The sequence below is a fragment of the Conger conger genome, chromosome 8, assembly GCF_963514075.1.
Source record: "Conger conger chromosome 8, fConCon1.1, whole genome shotgun sequence".
NCBI lineage: Eukaryota > Metazoa > Chordata > Actinopteri > Anguilliformes > Congridae > Conger > Conger conger.
In genome coordinates, this window is record NC_083767.1 from 5,488,436 (window position 1) to 5,508,677 (window position 20,242).

The 20,242-nt window shown below is 42.9% G+C and overlaps 1 protein-coding gene across 1 annotated transcript in view; it reads left to right on the forward strand.

Annotated features, from left to right (window-relative positions):
* LOC133135222 (receptor-type tyrosine-protein phosphatase delta-like) overlaps positions 1 to 20,242 on the forward strand; it is a 452,453-nt gene that overhangs the window by 150,740 nt on the left and 281,471 nt on the right. Inside the window, exon 7 of the mRNA XM_061252069.1 lies at positions 14,446 to 14,490. The gene's annotated coding sequence lies outside the window, so the exon portion shown is untranslated. The remainder of the gene's footprint in view (positions 1 to 14,445; positions 14,491 to 20,242) is intronic.

A 20,242-nucleotide genomic window follows, 5' to 3' on the forward strand; every position in this document is an offset into this window, starting at 1 on the left:
ACATAATCACAAAACATCCATATCAAAGACCATGTCCGACCACAGCCAAAAACTGGCTACAAAGCCACCGCCCCGTTGTTGTTGTTGTTGGCTGTGATTGGACAATCTCTTTGATATGGAAGTTTGATTGGGGAGTCTCTTTTTGAAGATTCTTTACTGCCTGTCCCTTGAGTAATGGAGAGCCTGAGGGGAAGTAAAGAAAAGGGAGTTTTGTGGTGTTCAGAAGTCCTGGCAGCAGTGTGCAAACAGTATTTACTCACTTTTAAAGGCCAGTTTATAGTATCGGCAATGTACGATCTTAGTGATTATCACATTTAGATGACTTTCGGTTTATACTAGAATGACGGACGATTTGATGTCATCGTGATACCCATCCCTGAGCCACAAATTGTGTTGAACTTTGACCCCCATCTCATGACAGCCTCATTATAAAACGTTCTCACCTTAATTATCTTTAGCGAGGTGTCATCAACTAGCTTCCATGTCTTCAGCTCGCATTTGACGATGTGTTCTTAGTTTATACTTTTTATGAGTGGCAGCATTCGAAATCAAAGTTGAGCAATATTGGAATGGATGCACGGATGGTGCAGTGGGTAGCACTGCCGCCTCACAGCAAGGAGGTCCTGGGTTCCGGCCTCTCTGTGTGGAGTTTGCATGTTCTCCCCGTGTCTGCGTGGGTTTCCTCCGGGTACTCTGGTTTCCTCCCACAGCCCAAAGACATGCAGGTTAGGCTGATTGGAGAGTCTAAATTGCCCCGTAGGTATGAGTGTGTGAGTGAATGGTGCGTGTGCCCTGCGATGGACTGGCGACCTGTCCAGGGTGTATTCTGCCTTTCGCCCAGTGTATGCTGGGATAGGCTCCAGCCCCCCTGCGACCCTGTTCAGGATAAGCGGGTTAGGATAATGAATGAATGAATGATATTGGAATGTAGGTGACAATGCAACGATGTCCATTGGCTGATCATACATCACCTATCTATAAACTGCCCTTAACACTGTACAGTGTTGTTCACATTTTATGTCTTCCCGTTTGTCTTTTTGAGAGAGATTTATGGTGTTGATCGCCACCCTATAGATATATTTTAAAGTACAGTACATAGAATTACAGTACATAGAATTACAGTACATAGAATTACAGTACATAGAAGCTGACTCATGATCTCCTTGGCTTGTCCGTATTTTGTCTGTTTTGTGAAAAAAAAAAAAGACAAACATTTAAACACACGAGGAGGTGATTGGCCCGGTTTGTTTTTCAAACCAAATAAATAAATAGTTTTATTTTGTACTGAAGAATAACAAATGAATCAATGCAATGCGTAAAATGCATTGTAAGCTACAGTCTACAGTCTTATTTTGTGTGGATTGTTGTAATATGTACTCTTTACAGGTTTGGTTGATGGGCAGAGCACAGAGGTGTATCGTGATGTAAATACCACTGCTATAGCTCCCTGTCACCTGTAGGTGGCAGCTATGTGCTTTTTATGAAGTAAGAAATTGATGAAAATATCTGATAAAAAAGACACCAGTCTGTCTCTGCCTTCCTGCAAAAAAATTGTCATGTATTTATTTTATAGTCAATGACATGTCACATGGAAAGTGCTATATAAACCATAATTGAAATATTTCCATTGTTTTGTAATGTAATATATACATTACCTGGGAGAGGTTCAATGTTAATATTAGCATACTTTGAAGAGTATTGTACAGTCAGGATAAATTAAATTAACATATTTTTTAAACGCTTTAAATGAGCTCATTCTTAATATGTGTTGCATATGTCTTTGAAATTCATGTGTTTGCCTGGCAATGTCTGCTTTTATTTTACTGAAATTAGATAAATAAGAACTCTTGCAGCATATGACTATAAAGTACCAATATCTTTGCACAAATATAACTCGGTGTTTTACTGCTCTTAATGGCACAAACCTCTGGTTTAAATATAAAAAAATAAAGGGAAAAATCCCTTCACATACAGTGATATTAAGGGAGCAGCAAATTCACAATTCCCATAGATACCGCTAATCTGCTGCCAACCGTGGCAAATCCGCTAATAAACAAACCAAAGGAGCCAATCCTTGAGGGAAGAATAGTTCGATAGGCCTACTCTTTGTCCCCAGACATAGAACTCCATAAGTGCAGCCCCATCAAGAAAGTTCATATGAATTTTACTTTATAGTTCATGGTGAACTGTAAGAACCTTTATTTTATTTTAATTTCTGAATTATTTTTCATAGCCCTTGTGGATTATTTGGAATATAGAGTATATGGATATGAATGTTTTTTTTCTAAAATTTTGTGTTTTATTTTCATATATGTTAAGCTTTTGTTGATATATGATAACCTATTGGACATGGATTCAATAAATAACTGCCCTTAATGTTACTTACAAGCAAAGCTTGTCTTTTCTCCAAAAACCTTTGAAGAATAAAATAATAACACTTATAATGTATCTCATTGAAAGTTGATGACAGAATTTTGAGTGAGGTTCTGCATTCCTGTTCGAAAAAAAAAAGAAGCAAACTTTTCCATGAACACGTATCTCCACTGTAAAATATTCTCAGCGCCTGAGTTGTATAAACAGCGTTATGGACACGTTCTCACTCTATTCTCTCATTGTTGACTGACCCACGAGCCCAGCATCACGCACCATCTGTCTGAACGATGAACAGAAAGGCAAATGGGCCTTTCAAACGCCCATCAATCACAGGTCAGCAAAGAGCAGTGGCTCGTCCATCACACAACGCTGTTGTATGTGCTTAGCAGCGGACAGCCCTTTGATAGATGGAGAAAAGAAATCATAAAATCTTAGGAGACAAACGCACTGTACATGTTGAAGGTATCGTTTGAATCCTTGCGCACTATGACCTGCAGTCTCACCTACTCAGCTCACTGTCTACAGAACAGTAAACAGAATGGAAAGGTGACGAAAAAGGCCATCAAGACTCAGTTACACTGGTCACTCATACGTTTGTTCGTAACATCTTTACTAGGGGCCGGTTTCACCAGCTGTGAATAAGTAAGAACTAAGCCTAGTTGTAAAGTAAATCGCTACTAAGTTACAACTTACGCATTACTAAAATAAAACATGTTGCACCACACAACCTAGTTACATTACATTACATTAATGGCATTTGGCAGACGCTCTTATCCAGAGCGACATACAGCTGATTAAACTAAGCAGGAGACAGTCCTCCCCTGGAGCAATGCAGGGTTAAGGGCCTTGCTCAGGGGCCCAACGGCTGTGCGGATCTTATTGTGGCTACACCGGGGATCAAACCACCAACCTTGTGTGTCCCAGTCATTTTACCTTAACCACTACGCTACAGGCCGCCCAGTATGTATATGTTCTCAAGAGATGCCTATCTTTCTGCATTTGTATAAATGCTGTTGATTACAGAGAAAAAAGCATGCAATATGGTATATGGGCCACCCCATACATTTTACATTTAGTCTACTTTTCCCCCTTCGATTAAAAGCTTTGGAATGTTTTTTTTTTGAGGGCAGAATGGGCCTAATTGGTACATATTGTAATGCCTTGACACAACTGGGATTTAGTTTCTTGAAACCTTTCCAGACAATATTTAGAAAAAGTATTTAGAGAAAGTATCATCACCGCTAAGTGTCTTTTCTTAAGTGTAGGGCATTGGCAGAGATATTGAGTTGCAGTAATATTTAGGCTCCTCGTGGTCTGACAGGATAACGGACGGGGATGGCCTGCTAGCCTGCAGCGGTCAATGTGTAATTGTTATTTGTATTGTATTGCTAGCTGTGTCCTTTTGTACAGTGAATAAGAAAACTGAACGCTGGAGTCAATGGTTTAATCAAACCACTGCAATTGGTACGTTGTGTTGTGAAAGCAATCAAGATCCCTCAATAACTCTTGAATGCGCTGAGATGTCAGTGTATAATACATGTGCGTGTGTGTATGTGGGTGCGGGTCTGTGTGTGTGTGTGTGTGTGTGTATTTTGCAAGCATTTCCAGTGTATTACATTATTTATATTATCAATACATTTTTTTTGAAGAGCTCCCAATTAATATACTCTTCTTTAGGAAAATGCCTATTCAATTTGAATATGTTTAGAAATACTTTGATATGTAAATTCATAAGTTAACCCTATTACTTAATATGCTGGGGGTGGGGGTGGGAGGGTACATTTCTGCACAGCAATATTATATTTGGAGTTTAATTAAATACATTAGTTTGTCTTAGGGCCCTAGTGGTACTCATTTTAAAGGCTGATACATTTTTTATGAAACATAACTCCAGGCTCATATGCTAGTTTCTCATTAGCACGCTGCTGTAGGGTGAATGACTGGTGCGTCTATGCACAATGCGTGTATGATTTTCAAATTGAGTAGTTAACTTTATTATAAATGTATTTTGTATCCTATGGAAATTGACACGATATTAATTAATTTGAAAAGTCGTGAGGTTGAATGCAGCCAATTCAGGAAGGTTGAGAAAATGGAGCTTTGAGCTGTGGGAATTTAACCTCATTTCCAGACTCACCTTTTTTATTAATTAATTAACTTTCTTAACTGTGCAGGCGTTTGCTTATGTCGTGTGCTGTTGGTCATTACATTACATTTACAGTAATGGCATTTGGCAGACGCTCTTATCCAGAGCGACGTACAACAAAGGTCGTGGTTATCAGGGTGTTGATTTTACAGAGGATGCCCCTCTATGCACGTCCTCCCCTGTGTGCTGGCCCACTGCGTACCCCCTCACTTTCTGCAGACAAGATGGCTGTCAAAACGAAACATTCTTTTGAGTAGCAGCTACATCTTTGAATTGAATTGAATTGAATTGAATTGAATTGAATTGAATTGAATTGAATTGAATTGAATTGAATTGAATTGAATTGAATTTTTTCAAAAGTAGATTTTTGCTCTCTCTGCATTTTGTCCGTGTGCTATTTTCTGCCACACTGGTGCACGGTAAAAAAGTATCAAAGTTATTCTCATTGCACCACACTTTAACTGACTGTGTCCTCCACGTAATTATAAGAACAAACAGTAAGAATACTGTAGTGATAAGAATAGGCAATTCTGTCCACCTAAGCTCACAGTTTACAGACTAGTCTAGAGCACTGGTGTCAAATTTTTGACGCCTTGATGGCCATAATATTTGTAATACTGTGCTATTACAGCCATTGCCTGGGAGTGTTCGTGTTGCTCACAGTGTGTGTGAATGGGTCTTACTGCTCTGTTTTTAACAGCGCACTCCCCTGAGTCTCCTCTTCAAAGTGCGCTTTACCGAGGGTAGTGCAGCTACGCGTGCTGTTCTGAGCCCTATCTACAGCCTTAATGAGCACCTGGCCAGGGTGAAACATTCACCTCCCGCACGGTCCAGTGAATCACAAACTCTCTGGAACAAACGGAAACTTTTAGCTTAGAACCTGAGAACTGAAACTTTAGAGTGGTGGAGTCAGAGTGCCACGGATGGGCGGGTGAAAACTGTATTCCAGCATTGTGATTATATAATTGCCATTGCCCTTGACCCGGTCATTTCTAATAAGCTGTTCATCGTAGTTATCACACTTGTGTATCCTTGTTTTATTTTTTTCGCTAGCCTTATATTTACCGAGACTATTCTATTGCTGCTTCTGTTCATTTGTTCTCATTAGACTTATATTCAGGGTCCAAGTTCTTATCTATGTGGTCACTTCTAGCACTTGAAACTGTAGTTCTCTCTAGGATGTTCAAGGCTCTTGTCCCTGGTTATGGGTATGCACGTTGTGTACGTCACTCTGGATAAGAGTGTCTGCCAAATGCCTGTAATGTAATCAATGTTATATGTGTGATATTACACCCTAATGGGTTAAGAGTGTGGGGGGAGAGGGAGTGAGGTATCAGGGCGTAGATAACGGTCCTGAGTGTGTGCCGGGGTAACCAGGAGTGTAGACCCTGAGAAACACAGGCTCTGATGCAGCTCTGATGCACTCTACGGTACACCAGTCACTCTCAGGAGTCCTGCAGAGGGGGTCAGCTGCATTCTGGGGAACCACCTTGGTTATAATTGTTATGAATCCCATGGCAACAAGCACCTTCTTTCCAACAGCATAACGGTTGATTATAAATGATCCACAAGATGGCGGTGTTTGTGCAGTATTTCAGACTCCGTGCCTGGTCCGAAATCATCACTGTCACCTTTACCGTGATTTCTCCTCAAGATCTGTTACGTTTCAAGCTCCGTAGTTATTATGATGCTGTTGCTTTTGTGTTATGATTATTAACCTTCTGCTTCTATGTATTCATCTGCGTTCGGTTTACAGCAGGGGTGCACAGCAAGGGCTGATCCCCTTCAGGATTTTGTGACAACTGCTGCTCTTAATTATTTAGTTTGCTAAATGATGTCTTGATCAGTCATTTGTATATGCAGCGGCTACAGCTGCAGACTGTTAGTGTATCCTAAAGATTTTACTCTGCTCAAGTACAAGACTGAACCAACATAAAATAAATTAAGGTAATTGGTTGGAAGAAAAACCAGCTCGCAGTCCGGCCCTCCAGGACCGGAGTATTGCACCCCGATTTACAGTCTGAAAATACAGTTTGAACACTGTCTTTTATTGAAATATTACAGAACAGATATTACAGGTTTTCAGTATTCGAGACCGTTTTTTAAGGTTCAGTACATTACAGTACATTAAGCCCTTGTGCATTTCTGATCATGACAGGTCTGTAAATGTTAATATAAATAGAGTTGCTCCTTAATATTAACAGCTAGAGGCCTATACTGGAAAGTACATCAAAACTAACCTCATAATTTACACACACACTCACACACACACAGGCACACACACACAGCTGTGTTAGACTCACTCTATACATCTCCTATGCAAAGTTGGTTAGCTTTGTCAGGCCTCTGCAGTTAAATATTTAGAGTTTGTCATTATATTAAGTTGAAAGACCTTCTGAGATAATTGTTATTTCAAAAGATGTTTCAGCTTAATCTCGGTGCATTTAAATTATACATTTATAATCACATGTTTCATCCACAAATGGGAAAATCTAATATTTATAGGCCAGCTTTTGTTCATCCATCGCAATCATTGTGCTTCACAGTTACTGACACTTATACACATCACCACTGTATCATATATACAGGACTCATCAGGGTCCTGAATATACATGCCACAGAATTAATCATTCAGATGAAAATATGAAAATCAGATATAAAAGCCATCGAATACAATGGGCTAATAATACAGGTATTTATTTCAAGACAATAATTGGCCAGCAGATGGCAGTGTAGTAATGTGTTGTCTGTCTTCCCTGTTGTAAACTCAGCCCTTGGTACAGCAGCACACGCCACACGCCTGCATTAATATATGTATTTGTTCCATGCCCCACAGTAATGCCACCCTGAAAACCTGAGCGGGATTATACAACGGATGCGGTGGATGTGCTGAGGTTTTGGGCGACTGAGAGAGAGAATGTGCTTTTACTCACACCAAACTGATCGAAGACGCAAAGCGTGTTTGTAAATGCAAAGGAGCGGAAGCAGGAATAATGTTGTCCTGCCGGAGGGTGTCTGCCCGTTGTCTGGTGCTTTTCGAGAGTGATCTTGGGTCTGTGTGCCTTCACCCACACCACCCTGACTGTGGCCATCTCAGGTCACAGTGAGGACAGAACACAGGAGCTGGGTATCTGGTTAGACTCTGATATCTTGGGGATTTCACATGTATAAAGAACAATAGCTACCACCGACGTAAGAGGCAGACTCATAAACATGCACACACACACATTCACACACAAACATGTACTGTACACACACACACACCTGCACACACACAAAAAAAACACACACACAAACAGACCCCTCCCCACATACACACACACATGCATACACACACACAAACACACAAACACCCAAGAAGAAAAAAAGAAGCATTCCATCAAAGCCTCCTTTGATGTGCATGCTGCGTGTTCAGAATAATCCCTCTCCCTGTCTCTGTCCCATAGTGAAGGAAGTGTGTGTGTCTGAGGGCAGCGTTCGGTGACATCGCACACAGACACACACACCCACACCCACGCACACACACACACACACACACACACACTCCCACACCCACACACTCCCACACCCACACACACACACACACACACACACAAACACACACACACATAAACACACACTCACACACACACAAACTCACACATACACACATACACACACGCACACACACGCTGGTGCTGTGACCGTTCTGTCACCGTTCTCAGACCTCACGTCCCATCCCGTGTCTCTCTCCAGCTTGTCCTAGCACTGCTGCCTTGTGAAGGAGGTCCTGGGTTTGAATCCCGGCCGGCCAGATCCTCTGTGTTTTCACATGTTCTCCCCGTGTTCACTAAGGCACTGCCCTCAGAACCCGTGTTCACTCAGGCACTGCCCTCAGAACCCGTGTTCACTAAGGCACTGCCCTCAGAACCCGTGTTCACTAAGGCACTGCCCTCAGAACCCGTGTTCACTAAGGCACTGCCCTCAGAACCCGTGTTCACTCAGGCACTGCCCTCAGAACCCGTGTTCACTAAGGCACTGCCCTCAGAACCCGTGTTCACTAAGGCACTGCCCTCAGAACCCGTGTTCACTCAAGGACTGCCCTCAGAACTGCAGTTGGTTCCCAGGTGCTGCACTATGGCTGCCCACCTAAGTAGCGGGGATGGGTCAAATACAAATTACCACACGGAGTTCAGTAAAGTATACCTTATCTTACCTGTGTTCGGGACTTGCTTGTCAACGGGCATACAAACTCAAGTACTTTTTTATACTTATACTGTGTACACGGCAAATTATTTCATGTAAAATCAGTAAGATGCTGAGTATACTACAGCCTGTTCAGACCACCCACTTGCTTTTTTAATGGACATGATATTTGGTAAGAAAATAAACATCTAAATCTGCTGGAAAAACAAGTTGGAAGTTTAGTGCGTAAATATTCAGAGAATTATGATATTACATTACATATTTGTTGTTGGAAATGGGGAGCTTGCCGATATGGAAAGTGAAATTGTGAAATATACTCCACACCACAAGTGTGTGTGTGTGTGTGTGTGTGTGTGTTTTCCAGTTTTCTGTGGTTGAAAATGTCTTAACACAGTACCACCCGGTTTGTAAGGACAAGACTTGCACTGGAGATTGAGAGTAAAGAGCTTGTTATTTAAAGGCTCCTACATAAGAGCTATATAACTCCTTAATAAAGTACATGACACATTGAAGAGCACTTCATAAACATTCATAAGCGGCTATGTCAATAACCGCAAATAGGTATAAGGTGTATTATGTCAACATTCATTCTGCAAGTAACCATGACATAGCATACCCAGTGAACTGACACAAGATCCTAATGTCGGTTATAGTGCTTATGAAAGAGCTATACAGTTACTGTTATGTAGGAGCGGTCAAACCAAGGTCCTGACTCGCTGTGCGACTCTTCTCTAAGAGTCGGGGGTTCCCCAGTGTCCTGGCTAGATTCCAAACCCTGGCCCTTTCAACCTGCCACCCAATCATCCGCTGATTCAATTGCCAAACATTGTTCTCTCCCTCTCCACCTCAGCTGGTGTGTGGTGAGCCTTCTGGTACAAAATGGCCGCCGTGTATCCTGCAGGTGGGTGCTGCACACTGGTGGTGGTTGAGAAAAGTTTCCCCCTCATCACTGTAAAGTGCTTTGAGTGCGTAGAAAAGAGCTATATAAATGTAATGATCTATCAATCTTGACTGACCAATCAGGACTGCTCAGCTCGTGATTGACAAGCAGGAAAGTGTACTTATGAAAACATGTCCATCTCCCATGCCTCTCTTGCACTGGCAGAGTACAAACAGAAAGAGCATCATTTAATTATTTATTTAACAATGACGTCCTTGTGAAGGTTGAATGTTTACAAACGTAATGGCAACTTCCAGTGGAGTTCAATTAAAGGGAGAGATGCTTGACACGCCATCATAACAATGCCTCGTTCACTTATTCCACTGTGTACAGTACACATCATAATAACCTTCAGTGGTGTTGTGAGTATATAACTCCCTCGGGAATGTGTATATTTACATATTTGACATGCAGTGTGCACTATATTTAGGTGTGTTAGTTCTTAAATTAGCATAGCTGGAGTGGTGCACTGAACTAAATGCTATGAGAGGGAATTCCACGTGGACTATTCTGCACCAGGGTAATTGAACTGGTGACAGATACGTTATTCCTGTAAAACAGAAGTGCCGGTTTCGCAAACATTATCCACAATGCTGTCATGATAGCTTTAGGTCTGCCCTGTCCACCATTTTGTGCACTCAAATGTTCATTATCCCTATGGGATTCTCTGACTTTCAACACCAGTTCAGTGATATCCAGCCATGTACATATTCCATCGAATGGTTTCTGAAGGTATCTCTAAACTCGAGTCCTTGAGGGCCATGGTGTCTGCTGGTTTTTGAAGCATTGCTAAATTTAACTCATCGATTTGCTGAAGAGTCTAAACCTTGTTTCTGAAGCTTGGATTCGGTGCTGATCGTGCAGAAACAACGTAAACAAGCAAACACTGCAGCCCTTCAGGACTGGAGTTTGGGAACCCTTGATTGCAACTTGTTATTTACAAATGAAAACTGCCACCACAGATCAAAGAATTTCTGTGATCATACGGAGCATATCAGTGTGAAAGCTTTCATGTCTGATTAATTTGTTTTAAAGTGCTGGAGGCCCTCCTGGATTACATATGGTCCCCTGTCATTTTGTGCAAACATGATTATGTTCAGTGATGTAACGTGCTGATGGCACGTCACTATCTAACCGAATCGGCTGCAATTTCCCACTCGATCGGTGCCGTTAACCTGGTTCGGGTTTTTAGGACTGCCGCTGTCCTCGGGGCCATGTTTAATGTTCTGTTTCAAACACATTTGTCATTTATTGTGTATCCAGGAGCCGAGGCGTGTCATCCCGGCACAGAGTGTGATCATGCATTCCCAATTCTGGAGGAAAAATAGGGAAATAAACCCAGGGTTTTATGGAGCACATAGTGATCGTGGGAATATAATATTCCCCCCGGGAGGTGCGTTCCATACACGGTATTCCAGCTCCTTTTCCCTGCACTGTGTTTTCCTTCCCGACCCATCAAGCTGACGATAAACATGTGAACAAGTTTTATCAATATGAGAACACATTATTTTTCCACAGATTGAGAAAGCAGTGTGGCACTAAGTCTGACGCCATTCAACATAGACACTCATTAGAGGGCTGCAGTGTTGTAGCAGTCAGTCACTGCTTTAACGCTTACTGTAGGGAATATAATGTCTTCTCGGGTGAGGGAAACTTGGTTTTATTGTCTCCCACAAGAAGGAGTAGAGCAGCTGAAGCATTATTGTCAGGACGCTGGCCCTGCTGTTGAAAAAGATTAAAACGCTGATTCCCCAAGAACCAGACTGCAGAAAAATTCATACCATTTAATCACAGATATTCAGAAAATAGGGCAATGTAGACAATGTAATTATTTAGGCCTGTAATTAGTTGGTCCTAAAAATATCAAAGCAGCTCATCAGGAAACTTCAAACTGCTGCTGAATTAGGCGTATTAAAAAAATGTCACATGGCTGTTTATGCCATCCAAAGAAGTCCATGGAGGAATCCCAATTAAAACGTGGCTCCTAATCCCTGTCTGTGTGTGGGCAAATCGCACTGTGTCAGTGGAAATGGGTTCACTTAAAAGACTTTGCCAAATACAGGAACAAACAATGAAGTCGTGTAGTGATAATATTAGTCGTAGTAATACGTGTTATCAGTTCATGTTGCATGAATTGAGGCAATTGTGTGCAGCAATGCTATGTTACATGATTGATAAAATGCTAAAACATATTTGAGCTGGCTTTGAAGTCAGTAATTAAGTAATGAAGATTGTAGATTGTGTTTTTGTGTACACACTGTAGATAAATAATAGGAGATTATCTAATATTACTATTATTTTATGAAGACCTATAAAGAATACATACATTATTATTATTATTATTATTATTATTATTATTATTATTAAAATGCAACAGTGGTGTTTGAACCTTTCTCCTTTTCATTACCAACCTTCTCTTATTTCTTTTTTCCCTCGCTCAGTATGATGAGCGCATATGATTGCTCATCGCCTTTCGGTGACGTTTTTACGGTTATCGCCCTCCGCGAGCGGAAAAGCGCTGATGCTACGATGCTAACGCGGTCGGAGGTAACCCCGTGGCTGGGCCCCGGCCGGCCTCAGTCACTTGTGTATGCGCTGGGCTGATAGGTACCGCCGTTCATTTTCCTCATGGCAGAGCACAGTAAAAACTCTACAGTAATAATTGCTTTAGCCTGAGATGAGGACGGCTAAATATGCTTGATTGCTTTCTGAGCCTCTGCGCTGTGTAATGAAATATGGCCGCGCGATAGCTTTCGTGTCACTTTCCCTTTTTATTCCCCACCCCCCCCCCCCGCCCCCCGACCCCCCCGGCCCCCCCGGCCCCCCCGGCCCTCTGTGCAGTTGCCTGGGATCCCTCAGAGCAGTGTATTGTGTGTCACTTTTATGGACGCTTTCTAATTATGGGCCGAATCCGGGCCTGATTGTGAATTCCTCTGCGCCACGAAATGACAAACCCTAATGCCCCTAATGTTCCACACAGAGGCCCGGCCCCTGTTATACATTCTAATTTGGGTCCCCGTTAGCCTGAATGGGACATACTGTACTGTATCTAAAATACAAAAAAATCTGCATTCAAGGGCAACTCTCTCGCTCCTTGTATTGTGTTGGCTGTCTTTCCATTCACATTCCTTAGTATTAGCCTGGTCTGCACACACACCATTACAGCAATGTGCTCCTGTGACACTTCTGCTATGCACATTTTCACATCATTTCAGATCATGACAGCAAAGCTAGAGGAGGTTATTTTATTGTCTGAATGGTTTTTGAAGCTTTTTCATGAGATCATACCGATGTTGGACATCTGCCTGCAGTTGTTAGTGTTGCTGCAGTTGTTGGTGTTGCTGCAGTTGTTGCAGTTGCTGCAGTTGTTGCTATTGTTGCTGTTGCTGTTTCCCCTCCTCTCAAGGTTGAAGTCGCATGTTTGGTCTGCCTCCCTCAATTCAACCACATGAAGTTATAGCAACATTACATAAGAGAACTTGGGGAAATTGCTACTTGATCTACAACCTCATTTTCAGTCAAATTGCCTGAAATCAATTTAGCGAAATGTAAAATTCATGGTAGATTTTGTCGTAATAACCATTGCACACTTCTTCTAGTTGCTTCAATAAGTACCTAATCATATACAAGACTATTAGTCAACATATTTGTGTGGTCATAGCAGCATTAGCTGATTTATTTAGCGGGGAAAACAGCTTGAGAAAATCTATCATCGCCCAGTAAAGGCTCATTTTATGCTGTATGGCTATTTCAATAATATTCTACAGTCCTAATCAATAATTATATTAATATGAAGCAATGATCCATGTCATTTCCTCCTCATAAACTTTCCTCAAATAAGGTACTTCCAAGTTGTATACTGTACAATAAATATAAAAAAGTGTTATGCTAGTTATGAATGATCAAAGTAATATCATACATAACTATATAATAAAAATCCATTATTCACATTTAGCACAACATCAGTAGACGCTAGCAAAGGCATTCGCGAGTCAGGAGGTTTCTCCTACGATCCCACTAAGTTAATGCCGAAGATTTTAACATTACAGCATACTGCCTTCATCAGTGCATTACACTGTGCTGTTGTTAACCCTGGATTGCTGATATCAATGAATGTTTTAGTGGCATAGCATGTATCGGCTAACCTCGGGTGATAGATTTGTACTCTGCGCACTAGTGTGAGGGAGACTGCTGTATGACTGAAAATAAAATTTTTATAGTTTCATAAATATAAACCAACACTACAGAATTATACTGGACGTGCTCTAAATGTGTAGCTCTCTACTTGGAGATCGCTGTGAGCATGCCGCTTTGCCTCAGCGTGTCGGATATTAGTGCCGTTCGGCCGTAAACGATCATTTCCTGCACCTCGCATGTGTCACAGCAAGGCATTCATTGTGTTTGTCGTCTGCGTTTGCATGGGTAAAAATGAACGGGACTATGGAATACTAAACGGTGTGCAGGCCTGGCTGGAGGAATTCTGCCCCTCTGCGTGTGTGAGATTGTGACGGGTGGGGAGATCCAGGAGATCGGGCACTGGAAGAAGTGATTGCAGTCCGGGGGGTGGGGGCAGTGGGGGGAGAGGGGTCTATTTTTGTGTTGTAAAAAAAATTGATTCGATCATTGTTCCTGCCAAAACATGCACTACATGGAGTCAGGGGAACTTCTTTCCTTCACCTGGAAACAGTGATTGGCTGTACATTAGAATGATGTGTTCAGCCTCCTGTAGTTTGCTATAAGCTCATTTGCATTGCATTGTTGGTGCTTTGGATAATGACTTTCATGTGCTTCTTTCTTTCAGTACTCTTTCCTGAGACAACAACTACAGGATGAACCTTGGAGCAGGGTAAGGACAAAAAAATTTGACCTGCTTAAATCTGACTGACATGCACTGACGTGTGTGCGTGTGTCTGCATGTGCGTGTGTGTGTGTGTCTGTGTGTGCGTGTGTGTGTGTGTGTGTGCGTGTGCGTGTGTCTGCATGTGTGTGTGTGTGTGTCTGTATGTGCATGTGTGTGTGTGTCTGTGTGTGCGTGCGTGCGTGTGTGTGTGTGTGTGTGTGTCTGTATGTGCATGTGTGTGTGTGTCTGAGCGTGCGTGTGTGTGTGTGTGTGTGTCTGTGTATGTGCCTACTGGCAGAGCTCAGGTAGGCTCCCACTAGCTTTGATTCATGAAAGGATAGTTATTGCAAGCTTGCCAAAGCATTTCTTGGGGAGAATAATCCAAATCAGACTCCAGTCACATATGGAAATGACATTCAGTACGAAGGTGCAAATCAAGGCGAGAAACCGTGGAAGATGGGAGAGCCATTTTAGAGCGGGTGAAGAACTGCTCCATGCTCGTAGTTTAGGTACAGTCACTGTGTCACCTCCACACACATATTGTTTGTATTATTTCTGGAATGTTCATTATTTATCCAAAAAACACACTTAAAGTAGTGTGAGGGTAGGGTTGAATAGCTAAACTTTATTTAGCGATGAAAGGGGAAACACACATACACTACAATAGGTACACAATAACATTATATTTATATCTAAGGCACAAACCAATTGATTATCCATGTAGAATATCAATTATATTCTGAAAAATTTACCTGCAATATAATGTGGCAGCAATGTATCTACTGTCATTGGCTATGCCTCAGCTAATTCAGTATAAAAATCTGAGCTAGCTGCAGTTTTTTATTTTTATTTTTTGCACTATTTTTAAACTGAATGCACTTACAGACCCCCGTTTTCCCCCAAGCCAGTAAAAATCCGAGATATTCTCCAGCACAAAAATAATAATCATAAATACTTGACCCTCAGCCACCTCCATATTTTAATGCAGAACTGACAGTCCTTCAGCTTGCTACATGTTTTGGTTAAAGAACCACCGGCGAGAAGCGGATGATCCTGCATGCTTACTCGGTTTAAAAGTCAACCTCATATTTGAAAAGTTGAAGCGAATATCACGAGGGCAGCCAACGTTTCTGCTCCAAGATTCCTAAAGTGTGAAACAGAGTCTGAGTTGAAGACGGTCTGGGGAATAGCTGAGCGCTGAAGCCGGGTAACTGTGAAGAGGGGTCAGCGGTGATCACCCCCTCTTCCTCCCCCAGTCTGCGCCTGTGGGGTTAATCCATACCGGGCGCGGCTATTAATAGAGCGCGTATGCGTGAGGTCAAGCAGGAGCAGCAGTGGTGGGAGGAAGAGGAAGATGAGGAAGATGAGGAGCTGCCTCTGGAAACCCTGCTCTCTGCCCCCCCCCCCCCCTCACACACACACACACCCGGCACTGGCACACACACACACACACACACACACACCCGGCACTGGAACACACACACACACACACACACACACCCGGCACTGGAACACACACACACACACACACACACCCGGCACTGGCACACACACACCCACACCCTGCACTGGTACACACACACACAGACACACACACAGCAAATGGAGCCCCAGGAAAGAGAGAGATAAAAAACAGAGATGCTATATTGCCATTCCAGACTGAAAGCCCTGAAAGACTAAGTGGAAAAAAATGGGATGTTGTTGAGGACAGGCAGTGAGTGCATTCTTCCCTTTACTGCCTCGGAGTAAGAGCCGGCAGAACGCTCTTTGTGGACGCTGATTTCATACTTTATCCTCGCCGCGGTGTTTGAAGTGCGGCGCGATTGGTGGAAGACCGCGCGCCATACAGGCCTTTGCGTGGGCCCGAGGGAGCTCTCTGTTCACGATGGTTATTCAATATTCCTCCATCAGAGCGCACATGTGGAGCAGGTGTTTCAGACCACGTTTCACCAGCTTAAACGCCTTGTGTAAGAGCGTTTTAAAGCAACAGCTTCATTACGGTTTTGGCCACACCCTTTAGAGACTAAAATTGATTAATTGGTCAATCGGTCATTGACCTGTGACCCTTCACACGGGTCGAGCAGAAGTGCTAAGCCACATCTCATTTCCGTCTCTCTTCTTCTTAAAGTTTACAGAGCAACGATTTGCCACTTAGAATGCTAAGCCTGAATATTCAGCCCCTAAAAGATTTGTGTGTCTTTGCGAGAAGAAAGATTGTATTGTTTCCAAGACGCTGAATTGATTTATTTGGCCAATGAGAGGTGTTTAAAAATATATATCAGCCAGTCACAGGCGGCTATCTTCATTCCCAATTATAAAATGGTGGTGCGCATTAACCATAGCTCTGCTGAGCGAGAGATAAACCTTTTGAGAAGAATGATGACTCACCAGCTCTGTTAGGAAAGCCTGTAATGAAAGCAGTTTCTCTGTCCCTATCTAGACTCATGGCAATGTTAGCACATCATTGATAACGGAGCAGATTACAGCTTTAAATGCACACACATACGCACATGTATACACACATAAAGAGCAGTTTTGTATGTTCTTTGGATAAAAGCGCCAGCTAAATGCAATGTAATGTACCTCAGGGCTACAACAATTTATACCACTTGGGAATCAAACCTGCAACCTTCAGCCTGTCATATCTAACTGTGATCCCCATCATGCTATACTGCTGCCCCTTAGTTAGTATGTGGGATGCTTTATTTGTGCATTTCGCTAACGCTGCGTTAACCGGGTGCTTTTCTGAGTCAGTCATCAATACAGGAAACTGTGAGGCGACAGCACAGAAAAGCACAAAGGTGACCTTTTGTGATCTATCTTTCAAAGGGGTTTACACACGTATACACACGCACACACACACACACACACACACACACACACATACACATGCACACAGACGCACACACACATGCACATGCACGCACGCACACACACATGTGCACACGTACACGTACACACACACACACACATGCACACTCACACACACACATGTACATACACACACACACACGTACATACATGCACATACATACACATGCACACATGCACACACATGTACACATGCAAACGCACACACGTACACACACGCACATACATACAAACGTACACGTACACACGCACACACACGCACACACGTACATACACACGTGCACACGCACATGCACACACATTCGCACATGCACACACACGCACACAAGCACACACACACACATGCACACACACACACACACACACACACGTACACATACACATACACACACACACACACACACACATACACACACACGCACACACACATACATACACACGTACACACACATATACACACACACGTACACACACTCATACATACACACGCACACACACACATACAGACACACACACGCACACACACATACATACACACGTACACACACACATACACACACACGCACACACACATACATACACACGTACACACACACATACACACACACGTACACACACTCATACATACACACGCACACACACACATACAGACACACACACACACACTCACATACATACACACGTACACATACACATACACACACACACACACACACACATACACACACACGCACACACACATACATACACACGTACACACACATATACACACACACGTACACACACTCATACATACACACGCACACACACACATACAGACACACACACGCACACACACATACATACACACGTACACACACACATACACACACACGCACACACACATACATACACACGTACACACACACATACACACACACGTACACACACTCATACATACACACGCATAGCCACACACACACACACACACACACACCGCACATCTGCTTACAGAGCCACCCAGCCAAAGAGGGACCATAATTCATTTTAATAAGGTGTCCGAGCCACACTCCTGCTTGACCGTTAGGTTTCGAAACATAAACTATTCAGGGCAGGATGAAATACGCCAGCCAACACATTACCATCAAATATGCGGCCTTATTTTTCTCTTTCAGTTTGGCTCTATCATTGTAGCAAAAATGAGAGTTTGCCTCGCCATAGGTAGCTCTGTGAAACCTTGACCGAACAATTATAATTAGGTCTCATAAGCTCGTAAAACCATGGGTCATAAACTCTAAACCAGAGGCTTCACCCACCCTGATCTACTGCTGAAGGCTTCCTCACTTTTTGGACCCAGCGATTACTGTACGTCTTCACTGTGTGCTTCACGACGGCTTAAACTTAACTGTCGGACACCTGATAATTTAATCTTCTCTTTCATTATATTATATTATTGCATGATATTAAAAGATGCAGTCATCTTTGTAATCAGCATTGTGATGGAAGCAATTAAAACGTGCCCAGGGTACTCACAAACCTTTGAGATGACTTGCACAAAAAAAAAGTATCTTCGAAATTGTGTTTATATTGACGACTTATTTTGAGAGTCACCTTGCTAAACTGGCTCAGCTCCTCGTGCGCATACATTTGGTGGTTTGATTTTAAAAATCTCAATGTGAATATACATAAATCATATCGCTTTCAAAGGAAATTAAGATATGAATCTTCTATCTCAGGCACTTCCAGCTCGCTTGCACTTGTTCTCGTGACTTTGAACTGTTTCAGAAAAATATTCCTCACTCCGAGCATGAAGTCGGCCTGCCCGAAATGATTACAGCCTTCAAATCTGCGATAGCGCGTCTGAAAAGGCGATATCTCACAGCTCGCTCTGTTCCATAGGCTTGGATTGTCTGTGTCAGTGCCGTCTGCTTAATTACCGGCTGAATTTGGCATAGATGAATAAATCTTGATTGAGGCATTAAAAACAGAAGACGGAGTTTTGAAAGAGGCTGATTTTGCCGGCGAGGGCAGGGCCGTGTGAAGGGGAGACGGACAGAAACTTTTGAACACGCTGTGCCGCGACAGGTGCAAGGCTGAGTTTGTGCCACGGGCCACGTCGACCGCGATAACCAGCCATATATGAAACACAATGCGGCAAAGTGCCGTCTTCTCCCCAAATGTCAAACGGCGCTTTGTGCCGCAGGTTTGGGGGGCGACGGCGACGTCTGAGGCCCGCGAAGCGGAATTGTGTTTGTGTTGCGCGTGTGTCGCCGTCGACGACACAACGCTCGTCTCCCGGCTCATTGTTGTGTCAACCGCTAACTGTTTTGACATTCAAATGGAAAATTACAGCAATCGAAGAGGCTCAGTCTGTTCCCCTCGCGCTGGAAAACGGGGAACGTTGTGACACATCGCGGCTCTCGCCGCGTGTTTACAGAAAAGCACTTGACCCCCTCGCTGCTGTTTGCGTTGGATGTGTGGGCTTAAGCCTGCGTGGAGAGGGTTTAGCACTAACAGACGAGGAGGAAAGCTCCGTCCTGCCTTCCGCCGAGACGCGCGTCTCCGCTCTGCCGCTCCCCTCGGGTCTCCGCTGAGTCCGCTGTGTAGGAGATGCCCCAGAGCTGATGCAACATTATTCACTGCAAAATTAGAATTCTGCCAATTTGGGACTACCCATAAATACCGTACCTTATAATCAGAACTTATTGTTTTCTCTGTTTATGCAATCAGTTGATGTGCTTGCAGCCTTCAAATATTGCATTTTACGTAGGAGAAAACAACACGATTTGAAAGTAGTACATTTTGCATCCTTTTTTTTTTTTTGGAAAGATGTTTGTTTAAAATAGTCCCCTAAAAAGACTGGATTGAAAATGATAAGACCGTTTTTGAAATGAAGCAATTTACATAT